Source organism: Solanum pennellii, chromosome 8, assembly GCF_001406875.1.
Source record: "Solanum pennellii chromosome 8, SPENNV200".
Taxonomy (NCBI): domain Eukaryota; kingdom Viridiplantae; phylum Streptophyta; class Magnoliopsida; order Solanales; family Solanaceae; genus Solanum; species Solanum pennellii.
In genome coordinates, this window is record NC_028644.1 from 70523194 (window position 1) to 70532492 (window position 9299).

Consider the following 9299-nt stretch of genomic DNA (forward strand, 5'->3'; position numbering starts at 1 on the left):
AAATTATTTTTAAAAAGAAAAATTAATTTTTGGGGGAGGGGGTGGGGTTGGGGGGCAAGCCGGTGGTGGGTGGGTGGATGGGGCTGTCAGGGATCGAATGAAAAATAAAATTTTGAAATTGAAAATATTTTTTTCAAATTAATGTTTTTCCCCAAAAAAAGATAATTTGAAATTGGAAGAGAGTTTTGGAAAATGTTTTCCTTAATTTTTGAAGGGAAGTCATTTTCCTTAATTTTGAGGAAAATGAGTTGATTTGAAAAATATTTTCCAAGATTTTGTCCCAACCAAATATGAGAAAATTGAAAAACATTTTCCAGAAAATGTTTTCCTTCGTACCAAACACACTCTAAGTTGTAAATTTTTCTCATCTCTCAAAATCTTAGCTTAAATTGGATCACTCTTTTTTTTTGTTGTTGTCAATAGTTCTCGTGAGGATATATAAATGATGTCAAAAGGTACAAAGCACCTGACCTCTTCAAATCATTACAAGAAAAGAATGAACAGTGTTCCATTTCTACAAATTGGATCTCTGTTGAAAGCATAACACAAATTACATATTCAGAAATGTGCATACTTAATCCGTATTTCCATTTAGGTATATTTGCATGAAGAATTGAACTTTTTTGGGCATATATATCTCTTTCTTCAATTGTGTTTGGTTCTTTGATCCAATGTTATTTTGATAAAGGTTCCTTTCCTTGCTAGCAAACACCCAGTGCACTTTAACCCTGACCAGCGTACTGTACCGAAATAGTTATACTCTATAAATTTTTAGGCATGGTCATCCAAATTGTCATAGCTATACGCTACCTTCAAAAATGTATATAGTGAGCCCACCTTAAACATATCATGTAAATTCAACGAGAGAAGTAATTATATATAGATGGCTCTATTTATGAAGGGGAGAGAGAGAAAAGAATTTGAGGAGTAAGTCCAAAACATTTTTCTTACACACATGTACCTTTTCGGCTAGGTTTTTAATGGATTTAACTCCTCTCCATTACTTATCCTTTCTATTTAAAAATTAAAGGTGGAAATTTAAAAAAAACAAATAGATCTCCAGCTTTAGTTTTTAATTATGACACATGACTTCCATCCAAGTGTATATTTGAGGGAATAGAGAGAATAAGTAATCCGTTTTTGACGGGGCTAGCTAAAAGTTTCTAGTTTACTGGAAGGTCATATCAATACGATGATAGAGAGATTTTGATCTCAAGTAAAAAATTAGCCCTTTTTCTTTAGTATCATCAAGTATAAATTTATATCATATGTAAATTTATTTCCAAACTTAGTTCTATCCTTCGTCTTCAAGAGGGATTTGATCATCCTATGAAAGTGACAAGCCAGAAAGATGTTAGGTGTAGAGTGCTACTCTACTAATTAACTCATACCATCAACTTTAATTAATTACATATATACATAGATGTCTTGACTGCATCAAAAGGCGGTTTCTCATTTTAAGTGCATTCAAAGAACACCATATATGCCTATTTCTTGTTAGACTAATGATGTACACCATAACTTGTGTTTTGACATTTGTCATAATTGCATTGGCTAAAGAAAGCACAAATGCCTTCATTCTCTAACGGTCTCTCATGTACTCCGGTTTTCAACTACGTCTGCAATGTTCAATCTATTTTTTCTGGATGTGCAAAATTTGTTAATTATGGTCACAGTAAACATTGTTGTTAATTCAAATCTCATTTTCATTTTTTTTTAAAGAAAAACAAGGTCTAAACTACATATATTCTTTAAGTCATTTCGTTGGTTGTACCATTGTTGATAAATTTATCTGACAAACAACTATCGCATGTAGTCGTAAATAGAGAATAAAATAGGGGTTTGTGGATGACTGAGATAGCTCATCGCTATTTGTTATCTTAAAAAAAAAAAAAGAGACTTGCCTAGAAAATGACGTATAAAGCCATATTTACCAAGCGTAACAAAAAACTTTAGAAAATCGCATAAATACTGTAAATAGGCCTCTTAAGGGGTCGTTTGGTACAAAAACTGATAATGAAGGGATTAGTGACGCAGGGATTAGTAATGCAGTGATTAGTAGTGCATGAATAATTTTTTGTCAAGTGTTTGGTTCACTACTTTCCACTTAATTTGTATTTTATTTAAAAATCTATAAAATATTTCTTTCCTATTATACTTCTGTTATTATGAGTGTTTATTTCATGTAATTAATTGGTTCAAGATAGATAATCACCGGATCGGATATATTTTTTTCAAAGAATTTTCTCTTCCATTTAATTAGTTAAATGAAATACATATATACATAAAACTCTTATTAATTTTAAGGTGTGATGTACCACTAAAAAGATCATTGATGGCACAATGTATTTCTAATTTTTTGTTGGTCAAGTATATATATTAAACTTAACATAGATTTAAGACTACTTAAATTGTCCAATACCTGATTATTTTTTTAAAAAAATAGTTCAAGTGGGTATTCGACAAACTATCTTGAATAAAAAAAATTGAGAATGGTGAGCCTGAACATACTTCTTGTTTACATCCCTACTCTATTCAAATAGGGTGAAACGTCGCAGTGACTAAAAATATAATCAATTAACTTAATTTTAAAGAATTTAAAGAACAAACAAACTTTAAAAGGAGTCGCCACCTAATTTTGGGAAAAAACTAGGAAACTATTAAGTGATCTACGAAACTATTAGATTCTCGGAATTTTGGATGACCAAAACAGATGGTGGATTATTGTACATAAAAATCGGCAAAATAGGGAATTTACTTGCTTTGGGACTCGTTTGACCTTGAAAATGGATCGTTTTTGTTGTGGTGACTAACCGACTCCATAGATAAGGTCTTAATGAACGTACGTGTAAATTTTTGGCAAAAAATATCTTAGAATTCCTGATAACCAAAAAAAATAATAGACTACAGGACTTATAGTTTTACGTTTATCGGTTTTTGATCATATATAAGGTAAATTATAAGGCAAAAATGAAAGTCATATCGGTCAAAGGGATTGGGTCTACCGCGCAGATCTCAAAAAAATAAGCAAGTTTTAAGAAAAATCGCCCCCAAAAGATGCTCAAGGAAAAATCTACGGCCATTTGAAGTTTTCACGAAATGTGACTTTAAAGGGGTACTTGTGAAAATTTGAACTTCAAACGGACATAAAACGCGCATCCGATGTCCGATTGAGCCGATCTTTTTCCAAGCTGATTATTTTTTTGATATCCACGCGAAAAATACCACGCACTTCCATAAGACTTATAGTTTTACGTTTATCGGTTTTTGACCATATATAGGGCAAAATTATAATGAAAAAATGAAAGTTAAATCGGTTAAAGTGATTGGGTCTACCGCATAGATTTCAAAAAAAATAAGCAAGTTTAAAAAAAAGAATCGCCCCCAAAAGATGATCGAGGAAAAATCTACGGTCATTTGAAGTTTCACGAATGTGACTTTAAAAAGGGTACTTGTGAAAATTTGAACTTCAAACAGACATAAAACGCACATCCGATATCTGATCGAGCCGATTTTTTTTCCAACCTGATTATTATTTTGATATCTATGCGAAAAATACCACGCACAGCCATATGACGTATAGTTTTAGGTTTATCAGTTTTTGACCATATATAGGGCAAAATTATAAGGAAAAAATGAAAGTCAAATTGGTCAAAGGGATTGGGTCTGCCGCGTAGATCTTGAAAAAATAAGCAAGTTTAAAAAAATAATCACCCCCAAATGATGCTCGAGAAAAATCTACGGCCATTTGAAGTTTCACGAAATGTGACTTTAAAGGGTACTTGTGAAAATTTGAATTCAAACGAACATAAAATGCGCATCCGATGTTCAATCGAGCCCGACATTTTTCCAGCCTTATTTTTTTCCGATATATACGCGAAAACACACCACGCACTACCATAGGTTATAGTTTAACGTTTATCGGTTTTTGACCATATACAGGGCAAAATTATAAGGAAAAAAATAAAGTTAAATCGGTTAAAGGAATCAGGTCTACCGCGTAAATCTCAAAAAAATAAGCAAGTTTAAAAAAACAATTTCCCCCAAAAGATGCTCGAGGAAAAATCTACGGCCATTTGAAGTTTCACGAAATTGACTTTAAATGGGTACTTGTGAAAATTTGCACTTCAAAACGGACATAAAACGCGCATCGGATGTCCGATCGAGCCGATTTTTTTCCAATCTGATCATTTTTTCGATATCTACGCGAAAAAACACCACTCACTGCCACATGACTTATAGTTTTACGTTTATTGGTTTTTGATCATATATAGGGTAAAATTATTAGGAAAAAAAAAGTCATATCGGTCATAGGTATTGGATCTACCGCGTATATCTTTAAAAAATAAGCAAGTTTGAAAAAAAAATCGCCCCTAAAAGATGTTCGAGGAAAAATCTACGGCCATTTCAAGTTTCACGAAATGTGACTTTAAAGGGGTACTTGTGAAAATTTGAACTTCAAACGGACATAAAACGCGCATCCAATGTCCGATCGAGCCAATTTTTTTCCAGCCTGATTATTTTTTTGATATATACGCGAAACCGGACTACCATAGGACTTATAGTTTTATGTTTATCGGTTTTTTACCATATATAGGGAAAAATTATAAGGAAAAAATGAAAGTTAAATCGGTCAAAGAAATTGGGTCTACTGCGTAGATCTCAAAAAAATAAGCAAGTTTAAAAAAAGAATCACCCTCAAAAGATGTTCGAGGAAAAATCTACGGCCATTTATAGTTTCACGAAATGTGACTTTAAATGGGTACTTATGAAAATTTGAACTTTAAACGGACATAAAACACGAATCCAATGTCCGATCGAGCCAATTTTTTTTCTAACCTGATTTTTTTTTATATCCACACGAAAAAATACCACGCACTTCCATATGACTTATAGTTTTACGTTTATCGGTTTTTGACCATATATAGGCAAAATTATAAGGAAAAAATGAAAGTCAAATCGGTTAAACGGATTGGGTCTACCGCGTAGATCTCAAAAAATTATGCAAGTTTAAAAAGAGAATCGCCCCAAAAGATGCTCGAGGAAAAATATACGGCCACTTTAAGTTTCACGAAATGTTACTTTAAACAGGTACTTGTGAAAATTTGAACTTCAAACGAACATAAAACGCACATCCGATGTTCGATCGAGCTAATTTAGTTTTCCAACCTTATTATTTTTTCAATAGCTACGCGAGAAAATACCACGCACAACCATACGAGTTATAGTTTTATGTTTATCAATTTTTGACCATATATAACGCAAAATTATAAGGAAAATAAGAAAGTCAAATCGGTCAAAAGAATTGGGTCTACCCCGTAGATCTCACAAAAATAAGCAAGTTTCAAAAAAGAATCTCCCCCAAAAGATGCTCGAGGAAAAATCTACGACCATTTGAATTTTCATGAAATGTAACTTTAAAGAGGTACTTGTGAAAATTTGAAATTAAAACGGACATAAAACGCGCATTCGATGTCCGATCGAGCCAATTTTTTTCCAACCTAATTATTTTTTTAATATATATGCGAAAAATTACAACGCACTTCCATAGGACTTATAGTTTTACGTTTATTGGTTTTTGACCATATATAGGGCAAAATTATAAGGAAAAAATGAAAGTCAAATCGGTCAAAGGGATTGGGTCTACCTCGTAGATCTCAAAAAAATAAGCAAGTTTAAAAAAAGAATTGCCCCAATAGATGCTCGACGAAAAATCTACGGCCATTTAATGTTTCACGAAATCTGACTTTATAGGGGTACTTTTGAAAATTTGAACTTTAAACGGACATAAAACGCGCATCCGATGTCCGATTGAGCCAATTTTTTTTCCAACATGATTATTTTTTCTATATCTAAGCGAAAAACCATTATGCACTGGCATAAGACTTATAGTTTTACATTTATTGGTTTTTGACCATATATAGGGCAAAATTATAAGGAAAAAACGAAAGTCAAATCGATCAAAGGGATTGGGTCTACCTCATAGATCTCAAAAAAATAAGCAAGTTTAAAAAAAGAATCGCCCCAATAGATGCTCGAGGAAAAATCTACGGCCATTTAATGTTTCACGAAATCTGACTTTAAAGGGGTACTTTTGAAAATTTGAACTTTAAACGGACATAAAACGCGCATCTGATGTCCGATTGAGCCGATTTTTTTTCCAACATGATTATTTTTTCTATATCTACGCGAAAAACCATCACGCACTGCCATAAGACTTATAATTTTACGTTTATCGGTTTTGACCATATATAGGACAAAATTATCAGGAAAAAACAAAAGTCAAATCTGTTAAAGGGATTAGGTCTACCGCGTAGATCTAAAAAAAAATAGCAAGTTTAAAAAGAGAATCGCCCCAAAAGATGCTTGAGGAAAAATAAACGGCCATTTGAAGTTTCACGAAATGTTACTTTAAAGAGGTACTTGTGAAAATTTAAACTTCAAATTGATATAAAACGCATCCGATGTTTGATCGAGCTGATTTATTTTTCCAACCTGATTATTTTTTCGATAACTACGCGAAAAAATACCACGCACTGCAATAGGACTTATAGTTTTACGTTTATAGGTTTTTGATCATATATAGGGCAAAATGATAAGGAAAAAACTAAAGTCAAATCGGTCAAAGGTATTGGGTCTGCCGCGTAGACTCAAAAAAATAAGCAAGTTTAAAAAAATGATCGCCCCAAATGATGCTCGAGGAATAATCTACGGCTATTTGAAGTTTCACGAAATGTGACTTTATGGGGGTACTTGTGAAAATTTGAACTTCAAACGGACATAAAACGCGCATCCGATGTCCGATCGAGCCGATTTCGTTTTTCAACCTGATAATTTTTTTGATATCCACGCAAAAAAATACCACGCACTGTCATAGGACTTATAATTTTACGTTTATCAATTTTTTTACAATATATAGGGTAAAATTATAAAGAAAAAACAAAGTAAAATCGGTTAAAGGGATTGAGTCTACCGCGTAGATCTCAAAAAAATAAGCAAGTTTAAACAGAGAATCGCCCCCAAAAGATGCTCGAGGAAAAATGTACGGCTATTTGAAGTTTCACGAAATGTGACTTTAAAGGGGTACTTGTGAAAATTTGAACTTCAAACGGAAATAAAACGCGCATCCGATGTCCGATCAAGCCATTTTTTTCCAACCAGATTATTTTTTCGATATCTACACAAAAAATACGATGCACTGCCATAGGACTTATAATTTTACGTTTATCAGTTTTTGACCATATATAGGGCAAAATTATAAGGAAAAAACAAAAGTCAAATCGGTTAAAAGGTTTGGGTCTACAGCGTAAACTCAAAAAAATAAGCAAGTTTAAAAAGAGAATCGACCCAAAAGATGCTCGAGGAAAAATATACGGCCATTTTAAGTTTCACGAAATGTTACTTTAAAGAGGTAGTTGTGAAAATTTGAACTTCAAACGGATATAAAACGCGCATTCGATGTCCGATCGAGCCAATTTTGTTCCAACCTGATTATTTTTTCGATATCTACGTGAAAAACACCACGCACTGCCATAGGACTTATAATTTTACGTTTATCGGTTTTTGAACATATATAACGCAAAATTATAAGGAAAATACGAAAGTAAAATTGGTCAAAAGTATTGGGTCTACCGCGTAGATCTCTAAAAAATAAGCAAGTTTCAAAAAAGAATCTCCCCCAAAAGATGCTCTAGGAAAAATCTACGGCCATTTGAATTTTCACGAAATGTAACTTTAAAGGGGTACTTGTGAAAATTTGAACTTAAAACGGACATAAAACGCGCATTCGATGTCCGATCGAGCCGATTTTTTTTCCAACTTGATTATTTTTTTTGACATATATGCGAAAAAATATAACGCACTTCCATAGGACTTATAGTTTTGCGTTTATCGGTTTTTGACAATATATAGGGCAAAATTATAAGAAAAAAACGAAAGTCAAATCGGTCAAAGGAATTGGGTCTACCCATATATCTCAAAAAAATAAGCAAGTTAAAAAAATAATCGCCCCCAAAAGATGCTCGAGAAAAAATCTACGGCCATTTGAAGTTTCACGAAATGTGACTTTAAAGGGGTATTTGTGAAAATTTGAACTTCAAACTGACATAAAACGCGCATCCGATGTCCGGTCGAGCCGATTTTTTTCCGACCTGATTATTTTTTTGATATCTACGCGAAAACACCACGCACTGCCATAGGACTTATAGTTTTACGTTTTTCGGTTTTTGACCTTATATAGGGCAAAATTAAAATGAAAAAACGAAAGTCAAATCGGTCAAAGGGATTGAGTCTACCGCGTAGATTTTGAAAAAATAAGCAAGTTTTAAAAAAGAATCGCCCCCAAAAGATGCTCGAGGAAAAATCTACTGACATTTGAAGTTTCACGAAATGTGACTTTAAAGGGGTATTTGTGAAAATTTGAACTTCAAACGTACATAATACTCGTATCCAATGTACGATCGAGCCGATTTTTTTTCCAACTTAATTATTTTTTTGATATCCACGCAGGAAAGACCAGGCATTTCCATAGGACTTATAGTTTTACGGTTATCGGTTTTTGACCATATATAGGGCAAAATTATAAGGAAAAAATGAAAGTCAAATCGGTCAAAGGGATTGGGTCTACCTCATAGATCTCAAAAAAATAAGCAAGTTTAAAAAAAGAATCGCCCCAAAAAGATGATCGAGGAAAAATCTACGGCTATTTGAAGTTTCACGAAATGTGACTTTAAAGGGGTACTTGTGAAAATTTAAACTTCAAACGGATATAAAACGCGCATTCGATGTCCGATCGAGCAAATTTTTTTTCCAACCTAATTATTTTTTTGATATCCACACGAAAAAATACCACGCACTGCCATAGGACTTATAATTTTACGTTTATCGGTTTTTGACCATATATAGGGCAAAATTATACGGAAAAAACAAAAGTCGAATCGATTAAAGGGATTGGGTCTACCACGTAGATCTCAAAAAAATAAGCAAGCTTAAAAAGAGAATCGCCCCAAAAGATGCTCGAGGAAAAATATACGACCCTTTTAAGTTTCACGAAATGTTACATTAAAGAGGTACTTGTGAAAATTTGAACTTTAAAACGGATATAAAACGCGCATACGATGTTTGATTTGATGTCTTAATCCGGATCACCGAAAAAATGTTTGCTATAGCACACGAAAATCGTCGAAATTAGGGGTATGCTCTCTTCGGGTCTCATTTGACCTTGAAAATTAGTCGGACTGGCCGTGATAGCCAACTGGCTTCATAGCCAAGGTATTGACGGACGTCCACAAAAAAATTTG

At 33.2% G+C, this 9299-nt stretch overlaps 1 protein-coding gene across 1 annotated transcript in view; it reads left to right on the forward strand.

Annotated features, from left to right (window-relative positions):
- Positions 1-2155, forward strand: part of LOC107027268 (B3 domain-containing transcription factor NGA1-like) — a 7342-nt gene extending 5187 nt beyond the window's left edge. The window contains exon 4 of the mRNA XM_015228447.2: positions 424-2155. The gene's annotated coding sequence lies outside the window, so the exon portion shown is untranslated. The remainder of the gene's footprint in view (positions 1-423) is intronic.
- The last annotated feature ends 7144 nt before the right edge of the window (positions 2156-9299 follow it).